At 37.2% G+C, this 26538-nt stretch overlaps 1 long non-coding RNA gene across 1 annotated transcript; it reads right to left on the reverse strand.

The window, feature by feature from the left end:
• Positions 1 to 246: 246 nt before the first annotated feature.
• On the reverse strand, positions 247 to 26538 carry LOC121138942. The gene is made up of 4 exons (XR_005875807.1): positions 26303 to 26538; positions 8235 to 8285; positions 5260 to 5369; positions 247 to 468 (listed from the first exon to the last, which is right to left on the reverse strand). It is a non-coding gene; the product is annotated as an uncharacterized LOC121138942 (long non-coding RNA).

The following is a 26538-nucleotide window of genomic DNA, read 5'->3' on the forward strand; positions in this document are numbered from 1 at the left end:
TACCAGGAGGTATAGAACAATCACTGCCCTGAGCACATATTTGATGCATTGTAAAAACTGAGGACATGTTGTATTCCACTGTGTGCATGTGTACAAACAAACAGATGTTACCAACCCACTGATTGGCATTTGTTTGTCTCTTCCAAGAAAATAGCACATTTTCAGAATGTTTGTTTTTAAGTCAAATATTTTCAGAGAGATGATAAAATGGAAAAGACAGAAACACATTTTGAAATTTTTCTCTGACCCTGATCCATTTAATCTTGAGATGAGCCACCTGGCAGCACTTTTTCTTCAAACCTGATTACCAGTAGAAAAACACTTCTTGCCAGACTTCATAGACAATCTTTTTAAATCCAGACTCCTGTGAGGTCACTGGTTCTCAGTAAGTCACAGAAGTGATGTGGTGATTTGGAGTTGAGATACAGCAGATTCTATCACTGATCCTGTTCATAGTATGTTTATTTTCTGGAAAACACAAGAGTTTTGTCATAACAGTGTTAGATAAACTTCACAGAAGATTTTATTTTGAAGAACTTAGCTTTGCTTAAATAATTGTATTCTTTATATAGTATAACTTTGGGATCATATTTTTTAATGACACTGATGAGTTTGTGGGAGATGAAGTTCTATTTGGGGGCCACCTCCATGAAATTAAGGGTGTGAATCTAGGTGAAACTCGTCAGCTGCTGCCTCAGGCCACAGTTATGTGACTTGAGAAGAGATGAATGTGCATTGAGAAGACAGTTCATTCCCCTTCTTATTCGTTCAAGGAGGCATGACTTTCCCTTAAGCTTGTCAGAGCAAAAGCTCTTCTGAACTAAATGTGGAGTGAGTCCAAAACTGTTTACATATTCCTGGTAAATGATCCACTCATAAAACATTTGATCCTTGTTATATGTATACAGACATGTATGTTGTATATATATATATATATATATATATATATATATATATATTTGTGTGTGTGTGTATAGCATATATGTACATTTAAATAAAAGGAGACCATACTTTGAGAGCAAGGGGGATGCATGGAACATGTTAGAGGGAGGAAAGAGAAAGGAACATGAAGTAAAAGCATTATAATTTCAAACAACAAAAAAGGATTATGAACATACTTGATTGAAAAAATACTAAAAATTGATATTTTAGCGGCTATTGTTAAATGCCAACTATCCACAAAAAAAGCCTATGTGTTAAATGTTTAATTCTCTGACCATAGCACTATCGAGATGTAGTGAAATCCTTAGGTTGTGGGACATAGTACAAGGAAGTTAGTTAACTGGGGTATGTCTTAAAAAATGATGAGTACATCAGAAGTCTGGTCACTCTTTTTGCTTATTTTTGCTTCTTATCCAGAGATAAGAAACTGATTCACCCACAAGCTTCCATCATTAGGTGCTACTTTGACAATTACTGAAATCTCTGAAATCATTTATTAAGTCTTATTTCTAAGTTAGTCACCCTTGGGGCTTGCTATAGTAACATGAATCTAACTAACAACATTTATTGTTTTTAACTGAAACAACTCTGGTGTCCTGTTGGTGATATAGGCCATTGAATCTAAACTATCTCATTTGGATTTACACTTTGATAAAATTTAAATTCTACTTTTAAAGTCCCTTGCCTCGTAACCCATATGGTTTTGAATATGGGTTCTTTGCCTCAGTCAGGTTTACAAAGAACTGAAATGAAAAATACTGTTGAAACAGTTAATGTAATTTCAGTAAGGACTCGGGATTGAGAGGGTTCTTCCTCTTTACTAAAGGAGTCCTACCTGGTTTCCTGTTTGTTTTTTAAGCATTGCACTTGATGGGTGTCCTTGAAGTGATGCTTTCACCACCTCTGTGATATTAAGGGTGTGAATCCAGGTGAAACTCGCCAGGTCTGGAGTTTCCACAAATGTCTACAAATATGCTGCTTCTGCTTTAGATGGAAAAAAATTCAGTCCTGCACTGGATAACTATATATATATATATATATATATATATATATATATATATATATATATTACTCCTACTGTGAATTTTTTGCATCGTTCCTGGAAATATCATCCCACTTGACAGGTTTGCATTAAATAAGGGAGAGCGTTTGTCACTGTGCTCACAGGAGCTATATTTATCAGTGTTGCTTTGACATTCCACGTTTTCTCTATAGCCTTCAAAAACATACATTTCTGGTGCTTCTTGCCTATTAAACTTAAAGGGGTCAGGGGGGCCTTGGTTCTATCTGAAGTATTTTGCTAGAAAAATCAGACTATTAAGAGGAGAGTAAATCATTTTGTCATTTCTTTGATGACTTTACTTATTAGGAAAGTTAATATTATTTTTCCTCACTTCATTCCTACAATTATCTCTGCCAAAATCAGTGCTTATTGCTTTGAGGCTTAAGAAGATGTTCTATGAGGCTGGAGAGATGGCTTAATGTTTAAGAGCACTGACCGCTCTTCGAGAGAACTGGGTTCAATTCCCAGCACCCACATGACAGCTCACAACTGTCTGTAATTCCAGTTCTAGGGGACCCAACACCCATGGCACAACACCAATGCACATGAAATTGAAAAAATAAATAAATAAGTTAAAAACATTTAAAAAACCACAACTCATTATAAAAATTAAAAAAAAAAGTGTTCTGCAGTGCTAAGGTCCCACCAGTGCTTGCTACTCTGTTGACAACTCTTGTGAACACTGGACTGATCAGCCTGTGAGAGCTGTAGCCAAGTTTAAGTTTCCAGAAGTGACAAGACAATCATGTTTTGATTTGTTATCTTTTTTCTTTGTTTTACTTTTTGAAAAGGTTTACTTTTATTTTATATTCATAAATATTTTGCCTGAATGTATAGCACATGAGTGCTTCTTACCTACAGATGTTAGAAGAGGACATCATATGCCCTGGAACTGGAGTGGCAGATGTTTGTGGACCTCTATGTGTAGTCATCTTAAAGAATAGTTAGTGCTCTTAACCACTGAGCAATCTCTCCCACTTTGGATAGCTACTGACATGTAACATTCCTGAGAATGCATTGACCAAAAGGCAGTGTGCGCCTGTCTCACGAAGTGTCTGATGAGATGGTGACAAGTGTTTCTTCAGACTACAGGTTGTTTTCCCTCAATGTGTAAGTTACTCTTCATCCCTTCTTTTCTTTCATATTCACGAGGCCATCAGTTTGCACTTTGAGTGGATTTGTTAACTGTTAATTCCTCTGATTAGCAATTCAGAAGCAGCAAAGGGAACACGAGTAAGAAATGTTTTCTATTCTCAAGGAGTGTGCTGTGTGATGTAGTCTGAGACCGTTATGAATATAATATAGAACTGACAAATAGCTCAAAAAAGACCAAGAGAGATAAGTTTCTGACAGTGGTTGAGGAGTGATATCCTGGGAGTTTCTGGCATCTCCGAGTACAGCATCCCTCATCTACACAACCTATTAAATGTGTGAGAAGCCCACAGTTTACTGTGAGGGTTCAAAACCACCCTAAACATACACTTTCATAAAATTAGCAAAAATCACCAGAGAATGATGTCACTTATACACACTCTTAGAGAGAAACAGGCCATCTCAAAACCTTGCCTCTCTGCCAAGGCAAGCTCTCAGCTATTTTGTCCCTTCTGTGTTGTTCTAGTGACTGCAAACTTGTCAGGCTTGATTTATGGCTTCCTTTTCAAAGTTGTTAATATCCAGATAGACTGAAATAGAGCAACAGAAAGATAGAATCACAAAAACCAAAAATGGACCCCACGTGCACTGGGACTCTATGTCATTTATTTCCATTATATAATGCTCAGTATCATATGGCATGTACATAGTCAATTTGAAAGGAAATTTTGCTGATCTAAAAATGGAAAAATGTGAGCACTTCTACCTACTAGCACTAACACTCCTCCTCCCCAAAGGGAATAGTTCTTCATTTGAAGGAAGAGAAGAACCATAGGAATTTTAGTAGATATTTAAATCTCAAACAAATTGGTTATTGCTTATTTGTTAATCTACTTTTAAGTAGTGTGGAAAATTAACTAAGATTCAGGAAAGGGCTGTGTAAATGGAACAAACTCATGCTGTCATATTTCTATGACAACAACTGCAGTGACAGACGATCCTGGAGCCATGTTAGTAGACTCAAAAAAAAGGAAAAAAAAGAGTACAATGTCATCTTTGAAAATATATAAAAACAGAATAATGATGATAGCAATTATAGTGACTAATGCACTAGGAATCAAGTCACAGCTATGCTGTAGGCATTTTCGATGTGTAAGATTTATGAATTATTGTTTATTTTGCTAAGTAGATATTGGGAACCTTAGTAGTAAATTCCCATGTGATTACAGATAACCTCCCTCAGTCATCAGTCAACACAGAAAGAAATATCTGTTGAGACAGACTGTTTCCCTTGGATGAAGAATTTTAGGAAGGTGAGGCTACAAGAGTGGTTTAACCCACTGAGGCTGCAACAGTTTCCTCATCCCAAGCCCTTTGTTCTGCCCCTGAAAGGATTGCATCCAGCTTACCCTCTCTCTGGCAGACTCCTTAATTTCCTTCAGAATAGAGGCTGCCCCTCCCTTGTGTGTTAAAAAAATAGTCTCATCTGTTGAAGGTCAGACTCTTGTCTTTTTCTGTTTCTGTCTCGACACTGCCTCAGAAGTCTAACAAGTAGTAAAACAGACTCAGTCAGGTTATTATTTTTATCCTCACCACACTGCACATCAACACTTCGTCTAAAGTTATGTAGTTATAATACAGCACTAGAATTTAGCTCTAGAGCATAATGTGCTAATAGTTATTTTGAAGAATGTGGAAGAAGTGGGATGTTCTCATGCATGTCTTATACACATATCCAATCTAACCCAGACAATACACAAGGTCCTTATTAGCAGTTGCAACAAAGTAATAAAGATTGCTGATGTCAAGATAACTTTCACAGGTTTCTGTTCACTACATTTGTTATCACCTATACTCTATGTGTATTTTGGAACTTCAAAGGTACACTTCACAAGTCATAAATTTATGTCAGTAGAAACGTTCAACACTGAAGAGGAAACTTGAATAATAGGTGGGTTCTATCACATGATACATAGTAAATACATCTATAAATATGCAGATATGTATACCACCTTAAAAATATGTTTGACAAGTTAGAGCAGAGTTCAGAAGCTTTCTAAAGTTGGTTGAGAGAGAATCTATAAGATAAAAATCAGGTCTGTGCCTGGAGGGAGATGCTTGTAGAGCTACTAGAGACAAGGTCTGTAAACAAAGCTACCTACCTCCACTCCGAGGAGAAGGTCCACACTGGGTTAGAAGCAGGAACTTGCAGGTTCAGGTCTGTGTCCTGAATGGTCAACTTGTGGAGTAGGACATAGCAGCAGGAGGAGACCTAATTGAGTTGAAGTACCAGGGATGTCTCCTACTTTCTGGTCCTTGATATACACAGTAGGTCCTCCCTATTGCAGTGTTAGGGGTCTCACATTGTGGAATCTAACACACACACAGAGTAATACCTTTGCTTCCAGCTTGTGTACCTGATAAATTTGTGGGCCTGCTTTCCTGCTATGATTTTAAGATGTCAGGTTCCCCACTGTCTCAATTCATTCTAATAAACAATTTCCAGGAATAAGTTTTTTTACCTGTCTGTGCTGGATGGGTGGTTCCTGAAACATGGTGACATTGTTGCCTCCACCCAAACACTGTAGTCATTTTATCCCTTTAGATGGAATAAAAACTTCCATAAAATGGAATTTCCTAGGGCTGTTTGACTTTGAGAATAATATCTTTACAAACACAAGAATTCTGGGATATCCTCAACAATTTGCACTTGGGCACAAAGAACAATCTTTGTAGTGTATGTTGAACAAAGGAAAGACTATTTAGTCTAACATTTTAAGACAAGTTTTATGATAACATATAAGACAACATAAGAGCACCTCCGGCATTTTAAGTCTCACTACGAATCATTATGATTAGATGAATCATTACTTTCTCATCTTACTCATCCAAAGTGGTACAGACACCAGGAAGCAGGATGAGATTTTGAAAGCAGGAAGTGTGACTCAAGATCCTATTACTATAATTATAATGTATCTCTATATAAAATATCAAGATAACTATAGGCACTCTTTCCCAATTATTTCATTGGTTTAAATTAGTGACTCAAAAATATTTTTAACACATTAAAACTTCTAAAGAGTCCTAATGTTGGAATCTTTATTATTTGATTTAAGAATTTGTTATTGAAACTTAAAGTTTTCTTAATATCTGCCTTTAACAGCAAAAACCTGTTAGACCGTTTTAGAAAACTGTCTTTTCCTTTTAACCTTGGTATGTCAGAGTAGAGTCCTATCATATGTATAGTAAGACTGACTGACATGAATTCTCTAATGCCACAACCAACTTTTCTATGATCCCACAGAGAAAGGAAGCTATCTTGAGGCTGATGTGTGTATTAAAGCATATTTGCCTGGAGTGAGCTCTCTCAGGATTCATTCACAGCTGCCAGAAAGAAAACAACTTAAATAAAACCATATGTGCTTGTGCAATTATTTCAGATACCACTTGACAAAATTCACTTTTCTTTTACTTAAATATTGTTTATCTAATGTGTTTATATGGGCTCTACTCCTCAGAGTCCTCTCAAATACAACCAGGATGCAAAGTAAGGATGACTTTTTTCTTGTCCTCTAAAATGTCAGTTTATGCATTTTGTTGTAGACATAGCTCCTAGATCCTAGATGAATGGATTTTTCTTTCAGCCTAGAAGAAACCAATATACTTCCTTCTTTTCATTATCTCATATAAATTTTCAGGGCTATGAAACCCTGTCTAATATATTATACAGAAAATAAAAATAATATATTAGAAGAATAAAACTGTAGATAAACTGAAAGGTTTGTATCTGGTCAAATTTGCTATCCAGGGAAATAACAAAACATCATAAAAAGAAATAACTATGCAGGAAAATCAACAGTTTACTTCTAAGGCAACATCCACACTGGAGAGATGACTTGAGAGCACTTGATATTATTACAGAGGACCTTTCCAGTTATCTGAAAGCACCAGGTACACATGTGTTACACATTCAGCTTATAAGAAAACATGCAGATAAAAGAAAAGTAAATGAATTTGAGGCAACATCTATAGATGCAGAGAACTTACAAAACAGAAAAATCAAAATGCTGAGCAAATTTCAAAGTATGCTATAGATCACAAATGCTGTATCTATTTAACCTAGAGGAGGAAATTACAAAACTGATTACTGCTATCTTCACATATTAAAAATATCATGTGACAGGTGGTAGTGGAACACACTTTCAATCCCAGCACTTGGGAAGCAGAGATGGGTGGATGTCTGTGAGTTCTAGACCAGTTTTGTCTACAGAGCTCTTTACAGGACAGTCAGAGTTGTAACATAAAGAAACCCTGTTTTGAAATACCAAAAACCCCCAAAGCAACCAAACAAACAAACAAATAAACAAAACAAAACAGAAAACAAAAAAAGGGTAGTGTTTTGTTTCTGGAAATAGGGTTGAGAAAATCAAACTATGAGATCAAGGAATTCTCACAGTCCAATCTTGGCCTACTTTCTCTAGAGCAAGTACATGTTTTTGAGATCTAACAATATTCCCAACATGGAATCAGTAAGTGTTAGAAGACTGCTTAGTGTAGATGGGTAGGTTGGAATAGTATTTTTGGAGCAAAAAATTTGAGTCTGAATTCCCACAAAATTATCATTAGTAGGTTCTCAGCTTTCTGTACCACAAGACAATATACAGGACTAGTTCTCTTTGAGACCTTAGAGGGTCTCATAGTTCAGATTGGTTAAAAATCATTTTATCATCTTAAGTTTCTCCTTTAGATCCAACCATGCACACAGTAGGGGACTGCACAAACTCTTTTGTTTGGGTCCCCTTCAAATTATCTTCCAGCCTCTGTGACAGCAGAGTGCAGTAGATTTCCCTAAACCAACATCACTCTCCACTCTGCTTCCACAGTTCCTCTCTGAACCCTGCTTCTGTGTACATGCTTCCCTGTACCCTAGCACTAACACATACCGCACAGCTTTCTAAGGGACCCTCTTTCAGCCCAGTCATGGAAAACTGGCTTACTCCACTGAAAAAATATGATTTTGAGCATACTGAATAAGACTTGGTTCTCTCAATGGTTCTGAGCTTTTAACTATCATTTATGTTAGACACTGGCAGATTTAAACTCTGGATTACCAATGGTACACTGAGAAAACTCTGACCTTAAGTTGCATATGTGGCTTCATGCATCAATTTCCATTCTTTGGTTCATCCTAAGAAAAAAGAATTGAGAAAGTCAAGGTAACCAACAGACATCCTTTAACCTGTGGGTTCCTGCATCCAACTTTCCTTCATCTCTTGCATGCCCACTGATGGGTGAGAGAGTCTATCTCCTCACCATACTTTGCTTATTTTTCTTTCAAAATAAGATCCCCAGTTGCTATCCTCTTTTAATCCAATTGATACAGTAAGATTCTGTGTCAGTCTCAGGCCATACTGGATAGAGTGGACATTGTTGGTTGAAATTAATTATGACTATAATCATAGCTCTGATCTTAAAGATTCTATGTATCCTTTACATTTTGGCATTGATACATATTTCTCTTACATATATAATGAAAGATTTTTACTGCTACATGGTTTCACATGATTTCAGTGTATCATCGTGGTGGGGTATTCATGGCAGAGTAGCTTCATTTCATGACAAGAGTAAATGTTTACATCATGGAAGACCAGGAAGACCATACAGCAGTAGGAACCTAGGGCCAATATAACCAATCATGAAAGGTTCACCCCATGAGACCAATGTCTACTATTTATGCTCCGCCTCCTACAAGTTTGGCAGACTTCTCAAATAGGGCTTCTATTTGAGGAAAAAGTACTAAAAAGATAAGACTTTTGGAAACATTTCAGATTCAAACCAGAACAATGCACCCCTGGCCCTTAATGACTAATGGACATCTCCTAACACAAAATACATTTAGTCCATCTTCAAGAATCCTCTAGTTTTAACTCTTCCAAAGTTCAAGATCTCTTCTGAAAAAGAAAATCATCTCTTTACCATGAGCTCCTGAGAGTGACAAAGATGCCATATTATTTTGATAACTAAGAGTACACAGTAAATACTACTATTTTAATAGGGAGAAGTGAGGTCATATACAGGAGTGTCACTGTAAAGTAAATTGCACACATAAATCGCTTGATGAGGGTATAGGCAACTATTTATTGTGGAAGCTATGAGAGAATCTGGCAACCCAGGTGAGTCAGCAGCTTTCCCAGACCAGACAGGAAGCCTGAAAGAGAGCTTGCGTCTTCCCTGTACAGTCTATTATTCCCATGTCCATATGCGTCTGTAGCCACACCCAGAGCAGGCATGGTCAGCAGCACAGGTATCTAAGATATCTCCCTACAATTCCCCTTTTAGTGTAATGAAAATATTTAGTCTTGAAACAAAACTAGATTGTGTCAATATACAAAATATCTCAAACATATATAAAACATATATACATAGAAGATGATAAGGATATTTATGCATATAAAGAAGACTTTACACAGTCTGATGAATTGTGTGATAAACAGATTAAAAATCACCAGAAGATATAATTTACCTATATCCCATCCTAAGCATATCTATTCCATCTAAACCTCTGAAAGAGATGCCCAAGTCTGAATACCTCCTTCCAATGCCAACCCTAAACAATTGAAAAGTAACTCTAAACAGGTGTTAATTATCCTGTCATGTCAACATTATGGAAATGGTGTGTATTCTCAGAATGAGACAACGATAACCTCATGGGATCCTGTAGGAAGAAAATGTTAGAGTAGTGAAAGTCCCCAGTGGACCAGCTACAAGATAGCAACAACTGCTAAAAGAACTGCTAGTGAATTAATCCAATTTATATATTTTGAAAATGCTTTGACTTCTAAATTTAAATATAAGAACAGGTTACTTGGTAAAAGAATTTCTGCTTCCACAGAAAATGTAAAAATATGGATTCCTTCAATACTAGTGTGGTTTGATTAAGCAAGACCCACTGAAACTCTGTCCCAGGTGATCCAACATCTAAGACAACTGAGATGATGCAGCTGTACAGATTACAAAAACAAGGACTTGGCCAGGTTTCTGTGTTTTGTCATGATCCCCATGGTATGGACAGCATCCCTAACCAGTAGGAAGCAGTTTGGAATGAACAATGCCCAAATTCCCAAATATTTCTTATATTTTTTTAATTTAAATGGGGTTGGTTATAAATGGTTAATGATCACAACCAAACTCCTTTTAAAGGTAAAAGGGAGATTATGCTGTAGAAATGAATACTTTGTATTGGTATGAATTTTCATTTATTGATACGAATTTAAGGTCAGTTTGGGGATATATATATTTCTCCTCTTGTTTAGAATGTTGTCAAGAATGAAACTCAGGGGTAGGAGAGATGACTCAGTGGTTAAGAGCATTGACTGCTCTTCTAGATGTCCTGAGTTCAATTCCCAGCAACCATATGTTTTCTCGCAACCATCTATAACGAGATCTGGTGCCCTCTTCTGGCATCCATGTTTGAATGCTGTATACATAGTAAATCAATCAATCAATCAATCAATTTTAGGAACAAAAAAAGGAATGAAACTCAGAACTTGAGTGTGTCCATTTATTGTCACTCTTATATCAGCACAAAAATTTTGGTGTATATATGATGAAAGCTGGAGTATCAGAATCCCCTGGAAATACAGAATCTATCATAATAGAAAGCCTAGGACCCTAGGATAGCTGCTTATTCTAATACAAATGAGCATCTGAGCAGAGAGAGTTTGTCTGTGATTGGCCTTCTTCATGGCCATTATCACAGCCATGTGGTTAACCATCTGGCTTCTTGCTTCACAGTTCAATCTACGTAGGAGTTCACAATGTGTGGCTTAGAGATGACAACTATTCCAATTGCATATGTTTTTATTCAAATGTGGTTCCAAAATAAGAGTTTATTAACCTGAGAATCCTACATCAAATTTTCCTAGCTTTTCTGGCATTCCTCAATACATGAAACAAGTTACGCCCATGCTCACTCAGAGGCTAGTGGGCTTGATTATAATTTAAAGGTCTCTGATTTGCAGATGTTTTTCCCTTTAAGTAGGAAGTGTAATATTTCTCAGGTGTGGGAGGGGAGAAAGCCTTCATTGAGTCAGGCAGGAGATAAAGACTTGTGAGAGCTCTATAGAAGGAAAACTGAAATAGTGCCACACTGATGACTCAACATGGATAAGTCAAATTTCCATGTGAAAATAAGAGCAGTCAGGGAAAGAGACATTTTTACTCTAGTGAAGTCATATGAATCTTGGTGCCAGGGAATTTGAAATATAGTGTCTATTGTCTGGCTGTGTCATATTAGACAGAGTGGCCATGCATGGTTACATAGGTTGTTCATTACCAAAACCCTCTTATTCAGTAAGGATTCAGCTCCTGATCTTCCCATGAAGGGACTCATGTCTTTTCTCCCTGAAATTATGACGGCCTTTTATTTTTAAAACTTTGATTTGATTTGGTGCCTGTGTGGTAATGGCTGCATGTATGTCTGTGTACCACATGCTGTCAGTGGAGATAGATTATTTGTGTTTTTAAAAAGCCACTGGAAATCAAAATGCGAAGTGAGCCGCAGCCTTAGAGACCGGCAGTGGTGGTACACACCTTTAATCCTAGGACTCCAGAGACAGATAGTTCAAGGCCATACTGAGCTACACAAAATTGATCCAGTCTAAATGAGTAGCAGTTCACACAAAGGGGATCTCAGCGCTTGGGACCCCATGCTTTAATCCCAGTCCTAGGGAGGTGGACAGAGGAATGATGTGGCTGGGCAAAGAGAGGAATATAAGGCTAAGGGAGGAAGATACAGAAACTCAGGGGATTACAGTCTGAGGCTTGATTGGGAGGATTGCAGTGTGAGGCATGGTGTAGAGCAGTGCAGTTTGAGGAGAATTGCATTCTGAGCATCTGTGGAGACAGAATCTCCCATTTTGGTCTGAGGTGGAAATAAGAGCTAGTTTCTTGGTTGCTTTGCTTTTCTGATCTTCAAATTTGAACTGCAATATCTGTAACTGGGTTATAGTAATGGGTTTACATTTGACACCCAACATTAAAGTACAAACTCATGGAAAAGCCACTTTGAAGCCACCGGCCCAGGCCCACGCCTGAGCTTCAGGCTGGGCTCCCACTGGAGTCCCTGTGCAACTGACTCGGCTTTCTATTTTTATCTCCCCATATCCTTGAGCAAGGTTGGGGTTTTCCTGATGTAGCCTCTGTAAACAGTCTTGAACTGCCACCCAAACTCAGGAGGCTTTGCCATCAGGCTGTTCCTGCCCCACATCTTTTTTCCTAATGATACCATGTGTGGTTTTCTTCAGACGGCCAGCTCCCTCCCACCACCCCATGTGGGTTGTAGGCTTTTCCTACAGGCCCTTTCCTTGGGCTGACACTTGCAGCTCATGGCCACAAGCTAATTGTCCTATTCAGATGTGCTATGCCTCACAGTTCACTGACACTGTCTGCAGATTAGTTAAGACTATCCGGAATTTTTAAATGAAGGGATTAGTTAATGTGTCTGTGGTTTGTATTATTTACATTACAACATACTGTTTGCCTGGTGCCAATGGAGGCAAGAAGAGGATGTCAGATCCCCTGGAAGTGAGTTTCACTTCCAGTATAGATGGCTGTGAACTTCTGTGGGTACTGGTAAATTGAATTCCAGTCTTCCTGGAAAGCAGCCTTTGCTGTTAGTAGGTGAGCCATTTCTCCAGCTCCAAAGAAACCCTTTCCTTAATTCCCATACAAGTACTGTATCCTACATGCCCTGAAGGTGTAGATTAAACCCTTTGTTTGATCTCTTTAAAATAGCACTGGCCTTGTGACATTGTTGTTAGGGCTAGAGACATGTTAGGAGTCATTCAAGACTGCAGGCACCTCACTGGCAGCTTTTAGAGTCACATAATTTTTTCTTGGCACTCAGTGCTGGATGTACTATGTGATGGTTTACACTACTTTATGATAACTTCTGGGAAAATGCAAAATTTACACAGGAACCATAATGACCGCAAAAACCACACACACACACACACACACACATACACACACACACACACATACACCACACACACACTACAAAAACCAAAGAAAAAAAGAACAGCATGCTTAAGAGATTCAAATAAAAATACTTAACACAGCCTGTGGCATTTCATGTCCAGTAAAATATATCTACTTGAAGAAAAGTCTGAAAGAGCAGTAATTTGATAAGTACATATTCACTATGATTATTAATATAAAAATGACTTTGGAAAGAAGTCTGAATAAAATGTTAACATGTCACTAACAGAAGGCAAGCACAGTATAGAGGGTTTTGCCTGTAGAAATCTCAGTGTTTAGACTTCTGTATTTCTTTATAAACCCAAATAACTACATTTTAAAGAACATGAAAATAGAAATCTTCGCAAAATTCTACACATAAACACTCAAACTTTAGGAGCATGTGCAAGGCCTTCACAGGATCCCATTCTTGAAAGGTAAAAATAAGCATGTGCTCCTACTCTTAACCAAGAAGCTATCTGCATGTTGATACACTTTAACAAAGAAAAACAATCTGTTTCATTCAAAGGAGTCTTGTTTTGTATATTAACCACTCTTCAGGGCCAGTATAGTCATGGCTAGGTGTAGTCAGTCAGTGCAAAATGAATTCAGTGATGCTTTTGTAGACTTGCTTTTTTTTGTTCTTATTGGTCTTTTACTTGTTTGTTTTGACTTCCAATATGTGGGGGCATTTTTGGTCTACTACTTGTTTTAAGATTTTTACATTTTAATTTTTAAAAAATTTTTTTCAGACAAGGTTTCTCTCTCTTACTCTAGAGTGTGTCCCAGAACTTGTTCTGTAGACCAGGTTAGTCTTAAACTCACAGAGATCCGCCTGCCTCCTGAGTGCTGGGATTAGAGGCATGTGATACCTATGCTTTATTTTTGGTTTGTTTTAAAAAGAGAAATGAAAAGAATATAAAGTTAGGTATGTAGGAAAAAGGATCTGGGAGGAATTAGAAAAAGGAAAAATGATCAAAATATACTTTATGGAAAAACATTACAATTAAAAGAGAAAGAAAAAAATATATACTACATGCATATCAGTACACACACAATGTGATTTGTCCACTGTGATCAAGTCCATGCTATAATGTTGTAATGGGTTTATATCATGGCTGCTAGGTAGTGATTCTTCAAAGTCTGTTTTGCTCTATACTCTCTTTTCATTCTTAAATCTCATCTTTCAAGTTGACTGAAGAAATGCAGGGTCTTTAAAATTGACCTTAGGAGCATGTATTCTATTAATTATTTGCATAATCTAAATGTGAAATTCATTATTAAAAGTCATGTAACAGAAAAGGAAAATAAAAGAAAAAGAAGCTCAGCCACTCCAAGAAGCACTGCTCTTTTAGTATCAGTCACATTTTTGTGCTCTTATCTGTCACAATTCCTCCCCCAGTATCTGCGAATGACTTAAAATTAGAAAAACTGTCAGCTTCATATAATTTGTCATGATACAGGTGTCCACGGTCTATATTCCCTTCTTCCTCATCACCTATCACTGCCTTTTCTTGTTCTTCCAACATTACTTTACCTGTCTACACAGATACATGTATTCTAGGTGAGGATCTACATATGTTATGTGCTTTATATGCTTCATGCTGTTTTTAAAATTTTTACTCTTGATAAGTTGTTCTTTCATTCAGTAATTTTTCATTGCATACGTTCACTGTACATGGTACCATGTTACACAAGAATATTTTCAAACAAGTACATCTTCCCCCATACTCAGCTGTTTGCTTTTGAATCTCCTCCCTTCCCATTGATAATTTTCCCATAGACAATTTTTACTTCCACTTTCCTGTCATATATGCCTATATAAATTATATAAAACATGCCATCTTACTCTCTAAACATTTTATATGTTGGTACCATTAATATGCTAACCACAATCACCTATATGCTTATTTTATATTCCTACAGTATTGCCTTATAGCATGTATTATTGTCTTATAATACTGTATTATTTCTAATAGACTGAGGCAAGGCTAGCTTATGTAAAGCTGCTGATTTGAAGAGCAAAAGAATTATTAGGGTTAGAAATTCCACACAGGAGGCACTGATATCACTGCTATACTAATTAATTGATTGGAGAATGATGTATAAAAAAGAAGGAAGCATGTTCCTATTCTACTTTCCATGTTCAATGTTTTCTACTTGGGTAAAGGGAAACATGGGTTGAGAGCCATACTGCTTCATTTGATTATTACAACTTCTTGAACATCCCTTCAAATATTTTGTGAAAAATTTACAAATGACTTATAGGATTGTGAGTATCTAATAGTTTTGATATATAACTACCACTTCTGAAAGATTATCAAACTCCACGTACATGATTAGGAAAATAATTTAGCACATATTTGTGTATGGGATATTTTGCCTCTTAACTGTATTTTGTGTAAGAGAACATTTTAGGAAGTTAATAATAAATTGAATGACATATTTTATTGCTTTTTTTTTCTTTTTAAAACTCAAATGTCACGCCATAATACTTTGTGGTTTCACTTTGGACCATCTGCCAAGTTAGGTAGCTTCACCCCATTTTGTTTCACATATGTGTTCTACTTTGAATACATCACCATTTTTTTCTGGTTTTGTTTGCTAGTGACACCAAATCCAAAGAGCTAAATGTGTGAATGTCCCAAATTTTTGTGCAAATGCATGAAAAAATATCCATTTCCTTGGTACTTGACAGCCAGTATTCAGGAAGCTTGTTCAGTCTTACTTCCCTTCTCAAAAATACAACCTTAATTTTTTCTGTTTTGATTAATAGGAATGAGTTGATACCTACTAAAGGAAATTCCTAAGATGTTTCTATAACATTGGATTATACCCTAGCAATAGATGCCCTTCCCCTCTTCTATTAGGCCAGGTCTACAAAGATCATCAGACAATAAACAAAATAAATGTATTTTCCCACAGGTATGTATAAGCCGAGCCTAGGGTAACACCATGTATGTAGATACCCCTAACATTTAGAGGTCATTATGTGATTTTCATGAGAGTAATGGTTGCCTCATAAAATGATTTGTGAAATGTTTATTCTGATTGTCTTTTGCAGAATAATTTGAGAAGTACTATCATTAATTGTTCTTTCAAATTCTGGTAGAACTCAGGGATAAAACAATTTGGGTCTAGGCTTTTTTTTTCCATTGGACAACTTTCAGTGACTTCTATTTCACTAGAGCTTATAGATCTGTTTAAGTTTCTTATCTGGTCCTGATTTAACTTTGATAAGTGGATTTTCACATCTCCTTACATTCCTACAATTCCAACCCCCCCCTTTCTCATCCTAAGCTCTGAAGCAGAACATCTAATGCAGCCTTCCCCAACTATATATGTATATATAGTGGATCCCACAAATCTTTCCCTCCCAACCTCCCTCCATCCACTAATTGCTTTATCCTAGCTACTAATTCTACAAGCACTCCTTGCTATCCTAACCCTAAAGTCAATTGTGAGAGGCATCAGGTAGGCTGAATCATGAGCTTCACCTCTCCCTCTGTTACTCCAGATCCAATTCCCTAGTTGAACTCCCAGTACTGCAACAGAACACAGGCAAAAGCCTTTATTACCACCTTGCCCCATCTCCTGTGGATCTGAAACACTAGGGAGTCTCTGCAAAAACTAGGATAGACAGAGTACTGATTCCTGGAAAGAAGCAAATCCTGGTTCATCATGACTCAACAGCTGGTGTTGGTTCAAACTTCTTGAGTCTGGCATGGATCATTTTATTTTAGGCATATTTGAGTACACTATAATTAAGAAAAAAAGTTTCCTTGTGTGACACAATCACATGTACACAAAGAGGCATAATTACATTGAAACTCTTTTAAAGTATGTGCTACTTCTTTCATGAAGATGGATGCTAGATAGGTTGCATTATCTTAATGGAGGATCTTGCGTGGTCTTGGTTATAGAGATAACATAGAGACCATTTGAACAGTTAGGCACCTCAGGTGTTGGTTATGGGGACTTTAGTAAGCACCTGGTCATACCAATAGAGCCAAGGCCACCTAGACTATTATCCACATCTGATGCTTGCTGTGTAACACTCTGCTTTCCTCCTTCCTATGCCACATGGTCGTATCTATTAGGCTCACAGAATATTTCCCACTAGGCAACACATAACCAAGATATTCTCCTAATATCCAGAGAAGAAACAGAAACCAAAGAACAAAACACCCACTCAAAAAAGACAAAGCCCGGTATCAGTGAGAATAATTATAATCTTCCCAATCCCAGTTCAATAGGTATCAAAACTTACTGTGATCTAAGACCAAAAAGCAACAAAAGCAACAGAAAAACAAACATGAAGTAATAATAATACTTTCTGGTTCATTTTGTTAAACAATTTCATATCAGCACAATCTAGGTCTTTTCCACAAATTGCAAAAATGAACTAGAAAGCTCATTATTACTCCCTGTTTGTTTATCTATTATATGAGGCAAAGATTCATTTTCATTTCATTTTATGTTGCATAAACAAGGTTGAAAATCAGAAAGAAAATGAAATCATGTCCTCTATGCAAGCATCACATTCATGCATTCACATTCTGAGTGGTTATTTTTTGTTTTAATTTAGCCTGATGGAAATAAACAGTAATATTTAATTTCTTTCTTCAATCCCTTTTATTTTGTCTATAGTAGGCCATCAGGACACATTCATATTAGTATCTGATTTTGTTATGAATCAAATTTGACAAAGAGATATGTCTTTTCTGGATTACAAGTCAGTCCTTCATACAAGTCTTCCATCCAGATTCAGGTCAGGTTCTTAAGTTATTAGTAACTTTAGGGAGTAGGCATTGTACTTTGTGATTTAAAGGGTTGTTTTTAGAACATTGACAGAAATAATAGGGAACTCTCAGTTCAGGTAAATCTGCAAGAGTCACGACAGATTTTTTTATTATGTAAAAGATAAAATCATTCATTTACATAGAATGGACCTATTAGAAAGATTGAAAAAATAAAGTTTATTATGTAATATTTATACTTTATATATTATGGTTTATTCACATGAATATAAGCACTTGGTAAGAACCAGATTTTTTTAGATATTTTTATTGTTAAAATTAAATTTAAATTAAAAACAAGGTTGCTTCACATGTCAATTCCAGGTCCCTCTCCGTTTCCCTTCCCTCCTCCTGTGCCCTCCCACCAAACCCCCAATATCCCCTCATTTCCCAGGGAGATTGAAGCCCTCCATGGGGGTGGCCATAGTCTGTCGTTTATGCAGGATAGGGTCTGTACCCTCCCCCAAGTGTTCAGGGTGAGAGTGCATCTCTCATTGTTGGATGGGAGTCCAAACTCCATGTGTATAACCGGGAAAAATACTGATCTACTACCCAAGGCTCAAGAAATTACTTGGGCCTCCTCACTGACAACCACTTTAAGCCGGTCTTGATCAGTCCCATGCTGGATTCCCAGGCATCAGTCTGGGATTCAAGAGTTAACCCTTGTCAGGTCAGCTGTTTCTGGAGGTTAAACCAGCCCAGTCTTAATGCCTTTGGTCATCAGTACTCTTTTTCTGTCACTGGATTTCTTGAGTTCAGCTCAGTGCTTAGCCGTGGGAGTCTGCCTCTGCATCTATCAGCCACTGAATGAAGTTTCTGTGTCCCAGACTCTCTGGTCATGGGATTGTAGGTTGGCACTCCCCAGATCTATGTCTAAAATCCATATATGAGAAAGGACATGCCATGTTTTTCTTTTTGTGACCGGGTTACCTTGCTCAGGATGGTTTCTTCTAGTGCTGTCCATTTGCCTGCAAAATTCAGGATTCCATTTTTTTTTCTACTGAATAGCACTCCATTGTGTAAATGTACCACATTTTCTCTATCCACTCTTCGGTTGAGTGGCATCTAGGTTGCTTCCAAGTTCTGAGTATTGCAAATAATAATGCTATGAACATAGTGGAACAAACATCCTTGTTGTATAAATGGGCATCTTTTGGATATATGCCTAAGAGTGGAGTTGCTGGGTCTTGTGGTAGGTTTATTCCCATTTTTCTGAGGAATCTCCATACTGATTTCCAAAGTGGCTGTACAAGTTGGCACTCCCACCAGCAGTGGAGGAGTGTTCTCCTTTCACCATATCTCTCCAGCATAAATTGTCTTCGGTGTTTTTGATTTTAGCCATTCTGACAGGAGTGATATGGTATCTCAGAGTTGTTTTGATTTGCATTTCCCAGATAGCTAAGGATGTTGAGTATTTTCTCAAGAGCCTCTCAGCCATTTTCGACTCCTCTATTGAAAATTCACTGTTTAGTTCTGTAGTTCACTTTTTAATTAGATCCTTTGGTGTTTTGGAGACTTGCTTCTTGAGTTCTTTGTAAATTTTGGAGATCAGCCATCTGTCAGATGTGGGGTTAGTGAATATTTTTTCCCATTCTGTGGGCTGCCTTTTTGTCTTGCTGACTGTGTCCTTTGCCTTACAGTATCTTCTCAGTTTCAGGGGGTCCCATTTATCAATTGCTGATCTCACTGTCAGTGCTACTGGTGTTAAGTTCAGGAAGCTCTCTCCTGTACCAATTCGTTCAAAGGTACCACCCACTTTCTCTTCTAAGAGGTTCAGTGTGGCTGGATTCATGTTGAGGTGTTTGATCCATTTGGACTTATATTTCATGCATGGCGATATACATGGATAGATCTGAATTCTTCTACATTCCAGCATCTAGTTATGTGAGCACAATTTATTGAAGATGCTTTCTTTTTTTCATTGTATATTTTAGCTTCTTTGACAAATATCAGATGTTCATATGTGTGTGGGTTAATATCAGGGTTTTCAATTTGATTCCATAGGTCTACCTGTCTATTTTTGTGCCAATACTAAGCTGTTTTCATGATTATAACTCTATAATAGAGCTTGAAGTTAGGGATGTTGATGCCTCCAGATGTTGCCTTGTTGAACAGGGTTGTTTTGGCTATCCTGGGTCTTTTTTTCTTCCATACAAAATTGATTATTTTTCTTTCAAGGTCTGTGAAGAATTGTGCTGATATTTTAATGGGATTTGCATTGAATCTGTAGATTGCTTTTGGCAGGATTGCCATTTGTTCTACATTGATCCTACCTATCCAAGAGCATGGGAGATCTTTCCATTTTCTGGTGTCTTTAATTTCTTTCTTCAAAGATTCAAAGTTCTTGTGATAAAGGTCTTTCACTTGTTTGGTTTCCCCAGGTATTTTATGTTGTTTGTGGCAATTGTAAAGGGTGATGTTTCTCTGATTTCTTTCTCAGCCCTTTTATCATCTGTATAAAGTAGGGCTACTGATTTTCTTGAGTTGATCTTGTATCCTACCACTTTGCTGAAGGTATTAATAAGCTGTAAGAGTTCCCTGGTAGAGTTCTTTGGGTTATTTATGTAAACTATCATATCATAGTGAAAGTTTGACCTCTTCCTTTCCAATTTGTATCCCCTTGATCTCCTTTTGTTCTCATATGGCTCTGGCTAGATTTTCAAGTACAATATTGAAAAGGTATGGAGAGAGTGGACAGCCCTGACTTGTTCCTGATTTTAGAGGAATTTCGTTGAGTGTCTGTTCATTCAGTTTGATGTTTGCTGTTGGTTTGCTGTATATAGCTTTTATTATGTTTAGGTATGTTCCTGTTATCCCAGATCTCTCAAAGACCTTTACATGAAGGGGTGTTGGATTTTGTCAAAGGCTTTTTCAGTATCTAGTGAGATGATCATGTGATTTTTCTTTTTCAGCTTGTTTATATGGTGGATTACATTGATGGATTTTCGTATGTTGAACCATCACTGCATCCCTGGGATTAAACCTACTTGATCGTGTTGAATGATTGTTTTGATGTGTTCATGGATCCAATTTGCCAGTATTTTCTCAAGTATTTTTGCATCAGTGTTCATAAGGGGTATTGGTCTGAAGTTCTCTTACTTAGTTGTGTCTTTGTGTGGCTTGGGGATCAAGGTTGTTGAAGCCTAATAGAAAGAGTTTGGCAAAGACCCTTCTGCTTCTATTGTGTGGAATACTTTGAGCAGAATTGGTATAAGCTGTTGTTTGAATTTCTGGTAGAATTCTGCACTGAGGCTATCTGTACCTGAAGTTATTTTGGTTGAGAGTCTTTTGATGCCTGCTTCTATTTCCGTAGGGATTATAGGTCTATTTAAATTGCTTATCTGTTCTTTATTTAATTTTGGCAAGTGATAGCTATCCAGGAAGTGTCCATTTCCCTTAAATTTTGAATTTTGTGGCGTACAGGTTTTCAAAGTATGACTTGATGATTCTCTGAATTTCCTCAGAGTCTGTTGTTATATCCCCCTTTTCATTTCTGATTTTCTTTATTTTCATGTTCACACTCTGCTGTTTGGTAAGTTTGGACAAGGTTTGTCTATCTTGTTGATTATCTCAAAGAACCAACTCTTCATTGGACTGATTCTCTGTATTGTTTTCCTAGTTTCTACTTTATTGATTTCAGCCCTCAATTTGATTATATCCTGATATATAATCCTCCTGTGGGAGTTTGCTTCTTGTTTTCTAGATCTTTCGGCTGTGCTGTTAATTCTGTAGTGTAACTATTCACCAGTTTCTTCATGTGGGCACTTAGTGCTATGAACTTCCCCCGTAGCACTGCTTTCAAAGTGTCCCATAGGTTTGGGGATGTTGGGTCTTCACTCTTATTGAATTCTAGGAAGAATTTAGTTTCTTTTTTATTTCTTCTTTGACCCAGGAGGGGTGCAGTTGTGCAGTATTAAATTTCCATGAATTTGTAGGTTTTCTGCAATTTGTGTTGTTGTTAAAGTCTAATTTTAACACATGGTGGTTTGATAAGATGCATCGAGTTATTCCAATTGTTTTTGTAGCTGCTGAGGTTTGATATGTTGCCAAGTATGTGTTCAATTTTTGAGAAGGTTTCATGTGGTGGTGAGAAGAAGGTATATTCTTTTTTATGTGGGTGAAATGTTCTATAGATGTCTGTAATTCCCAGTTGGGTCATTACTTCTATTAGACCCTTTGCTTCTTCGGTGAGTTTCTGTCTGGTATTCCTGTCTAGTGGTGAGAGTGGGCTGCTGAAATCTCCCACTATAAGTGTGTGGCTTTATATGTGATTTAAGGGTTAGTAATGTTTCTTTTATGAATGTGGTTGCCTTTGTATTTGGGGCATAGATGTTCAGGATAGAAACTTCATCTTGGTGGATTGTGCCTGTAATGAGTATGTAATGACATCCTTCACCTCTTTTGATGATTTTATTTTAAAGTCTAATTTGTTAGATATTAGGATTGCTACCCCCACTTGATCTTTGGGTCTATTTGATTGGAAAATCTTTTCCCAACCTTTAACTCTGATTTGATATCTATCTTTGAGGGTGAGGTGTGTTTCTTATATACAGCAGAAGGATGGGTTCTGTCTCGGATCCATTTTGTTAGCCTGTGTCTTTTTATGGGTGAGTTAAGGCCATTAATGTTGAGGGATATGAATGACCATTGATTGTTAAATTCTTCTTCGATTTGCAATGGTTGCTGTTGTTGGAATTATGTGTGGAATTTCACCCCTTTTTTCTTTTGGCTGTTGGTAGAGTTGGATTCTCTAATGCCTAAGGTTTTCTGGTTGTAGTTTACTTCCTTGGGTTGGAGTTTTCCTTCCAGAACTTTCTGTATGGCTGGGTTAGTGGATACATATTGCATGAATCTAGTTTTGTCATGGAGTATCTGGTTTTCTCCATCTATAGTGATTGAGAGCTTTGCCAGGTATAGTAGTCTGGGCTAGCATCCATGGTCTCTTAGTGTTGGTAGAATATTTTTCTAGGACCTTCTGGCTTTCAGATTTTCCATGGAGAAGTCAGGTATAATTCTGATAGGTTTACCTTTATAAGTTACTTGGCATTTTTCCTTAGCTGCTTTTAATATTCTTTCTTTATTCTGCATATTTGGGGTCTTGATTATTATGTGGCAAGGGGACTTTGTTTTTTGATACACTCTATTTGGTGTTCTGTAAACTACTTGTACCTCCCCTTCATTAGCATGTCTTTCTTAACATTGGGAAAGTTTTCTTCTATGATTTTGTTGAATATGTTTTCTACCCCTTTGAGTTGGTTTTCTTCCCATCTGTACCTGTTATTCTTAGGTTTGGTCTTTTCATGGTATCCCATATTTCCTGGACATTTTGTGTTAAGGATTTGTTCGAGTTAAGATTTTCTTTGGTTGATGAATCCATTTTTCTTAGTGTATCTTCAATACCTGAGATTCTGTCTTCCATCTCTTGTATTCTGTAGCTAATGCTTGTATTGGTAGTACTTGACAATTTGCCCAGCTTTTCTATTTCCAGCCTTTCTTCAGATTGTGTTTTTTTATTGTCTCTATTTCAGTTTTTAACCCTTGCACTGTTTGAATTGTTTCTTGCAATTTTCAGTTTATCTTTTCATCTAGTTGTTACATTTTATGAATTTTTTGTTTTGTTCTTTCTTCCATTTCTTGCATTTTTTTTAGTTTGCTTTATCTTCCATTTCTTGCATTTTTGGTTATTTTTTCTTCCAATTCTTGCCTTTTTTGGTTTGTTCTTTCTTCCATTTCTTGCCTTTTTTGTTTTGTTTCTTCTTCTTCCATTTCTTGCATTTTTGCTTCATTTTTACTTCCATTTTTTTTTGCAGTTTTGGGTTGTTTTTTCTTCCATTTCTTGCATTTTTTGTTTGTTTTTACATCCATTTCTTTGAAGGATTTTCCTACATCCTCTTTTATGGCCTCTATCATTTTCATGAAAGTGGTTTTAAGGTCATTCTCTTCTGTTTCTTTTGCATTGGAATGTTGGAGTCTTGTTGGTGAGGAGTCTCTAGAATCTGGAGGTGTCATATTTGTTTTTGTGTTGCTGAGTGTGTTTTTGTTTTTTTTTGTTTTTTTTATTTATTATTTTTTTTTATTTTCCATTTTAAATTTAGATAAGAAACAAGGTTGCTTCACAAGTCAGTTGGAGGTCCCTCTCCCTTTCCCTCCCCTCCCCCCGTGCCCTCCCCCCATCCCCCCGTTATCCCCCTCATTCCCCCAGGGAGGGTGAGGCCCTCCATGGGGGTGTCCATAGTCTGAGTGTGTTTTTGTAATGTCTGTTTTCCATCTCTTCTTCTAGTGGGTGCAGAAAGAGCCCCTTAGTGGTCTGGTGGTTAGTGGATCAGTGTTCCCTTGGATGGTTGCTAGCAAGTCCAATAATCTGGTAGTTCTTCTATTCCTCATCCTTGTTCTGGTCCTGTGGGTGGAGAAGAAGACCAGGAATCTGGGGTGTTTAGCCTCCCAACTAGTACTCTGGTCCCTTTGCTGGAAGGGAAGACTTGGGATCCGGGTTGATCCCGCTCGGATGAGAAGTTCTATGGCCTTCCCCAGTCACTGGAAAGCACGCTTGGATGTGGGGTCTTCTTTACCTGGATCTGCTGGTTTCCCAATATTTGTTTTTATATTCAAAGTTGAGTCCTATCATTGCTCTGGATAAGGCTGGACCAACTTTTTTCTTGTACACATACTGAATAAACTTTTCTCTTTTTTAAGTGCATAGGATCATATTATGTGCACTTTTCTGTTGACACATTGTTTCCCCACTCCACCAACTGAATTATAATTTCAATAGTCCTTTGATGAAGAACCTCTAACTGTTCATTTTCAATTTTTGTGGAGCCTTTGGGGTATTCTGGCTCATCCTCCTGCATAGAGTGGGTGCCTCTTCTGCTTAATTCACTGAGGTCTATTTTCCTGTCTTTGTCTTGGTAAAGCTATCTATAACTATTCTGACTCAATCCATCACTGTCCTCTGCTCTGCTATTACAATAGCAATTACAAAGTATTTTATTTTGAAAATAAATTTAATTTCAGATAAAACAACATTCTACCATAAAAACTGCATGGGTCATAGCTCTAATTGCATCTCTTTGGTGGCGCTATCTTCTGACCCATGAACGACATTTTTTTGTCATTCTTTCTACATTTTAATTTAAATTAGAAACAAGTTTGCTTCACATGTCAATCCCAGCTCCCTCTCCTTCTTACTCCCATCCTCCCATGCCCTCCCACTAACTCCATCATCTTCCCTCCCCCAGTCCTGACTCCTTTCCCCAGAGAGGGCAAGGCCCTCCAGGTGGGTGTCCATAGTCTGTCATTTCATCCAGGGCAGGGCCTAGGCCCTCCCGCAAGAGTCCAGGCTGAGAGAGCATCTCTCATTTTGGAATGGGCTCCCAAAGTCCATTTGTATGCCAGGGATAAAGACTGATCTACTATTCAAGGTCCCATAGATTGCCTAGGTCTCCTCACTGACATCCACATTGAGGGAGTCTTGCTGAGTCTTCATTCTGGAAAGAACAATAATTTTTATACAATAAAATACTTCTTAAGTGCATGGCTAGGCAAATGTTGACATCAACATATAATATATTCTTATCATCCAATAACCCCGATGATCCTTTGTTATCAATCCAGAAGCTTCTTCAGATATCACTCTTTTGCATTCTGGCACATCTGTTACTGTTCCCTAGACTTGAACTTCAAATAATGATCCACGTCTCATGTATGATGAATGTATGCATCATAGATCTGAATCTTTTCCATCTGTGTTAACATAAAGGTTTCGATAGTGGTCTTTGTGTTTTCATTGCAGTTGATTTTTAATAGAGTGTGTTTAGGTCTCTACTCCATTAATAAAGTACAGTAAAATATAACCATCATTTTGATATTGTTGAATATTTGATTATGTCCAGTATGGGAACATTGTGGTTAACATTGTTTGGAAAATTCTTGTTTAGGTTACACTTCTCTTGGGATAAATAAAAAATATATAATTAGAGCCTGGAGATATGACCTGTCAGTTAGGAGCAATTCTCAGTACCCACATAGTGGGTTACAACCATATGTAACTCTAATTTCAACTTATCCAATATTCTCTTGTGGCATCCATAGACATCAGAAACATGTGATATGTAGACATATATGCTGGCACAACAACAATACAGATAAATATAGTAAATGAAATTGAAAATGTATGAACATTATACCATGTAAATTGATCTTAAGAACAATGAAAGTACTATATCCTCACTATTTGACCAGCAGTGTGTTATTAACTACTTTAATAACCTGCCTCCAGCAATTTGGTTTTTATAAGCTTGAGTATTTAATTTATTAAATAAATACTAGTGAGAAAGAAAAGGTATATATTTTTAAATAACTCTAGAAGCTCAGCTTCCTCTCTTACGTATGAGTTGTGAGAAAGTGTGCCTTTCTCTTGTGGGACAGATGTCATCCAATTTTCTTCCACAAGGGACAGACATTTTTCTTTCTTGTGTGGCATGCATCTCCAGCTGGTGTCATAGTATTTCCAAAGGGACACAAATTGGTCCGTAGTTAAAAAGGGTGTAAAACCCTATTCTTTCCTGTGTGGGCAGGTCTTCTGGATGCCAGGAGCAGCCCTGGAAGATTGAGGGGATGGGG

This window comes from Mesocricetus auratus, unplaced genomic scaffold (genome assembly GCF_017639785.1).
Source record: "Mesocricetus auratus isolate SY011 unplaced genomic scaffold, BCM_Maur_2.0 Super-Scaffold_6730, whole genome shotgun sequence".
NCBI lineage: Eukaryota > Metazoa > Chordata > Mammalia > Rodentia > Cricetidae > Mesocricetus > Mesocricetus auratus.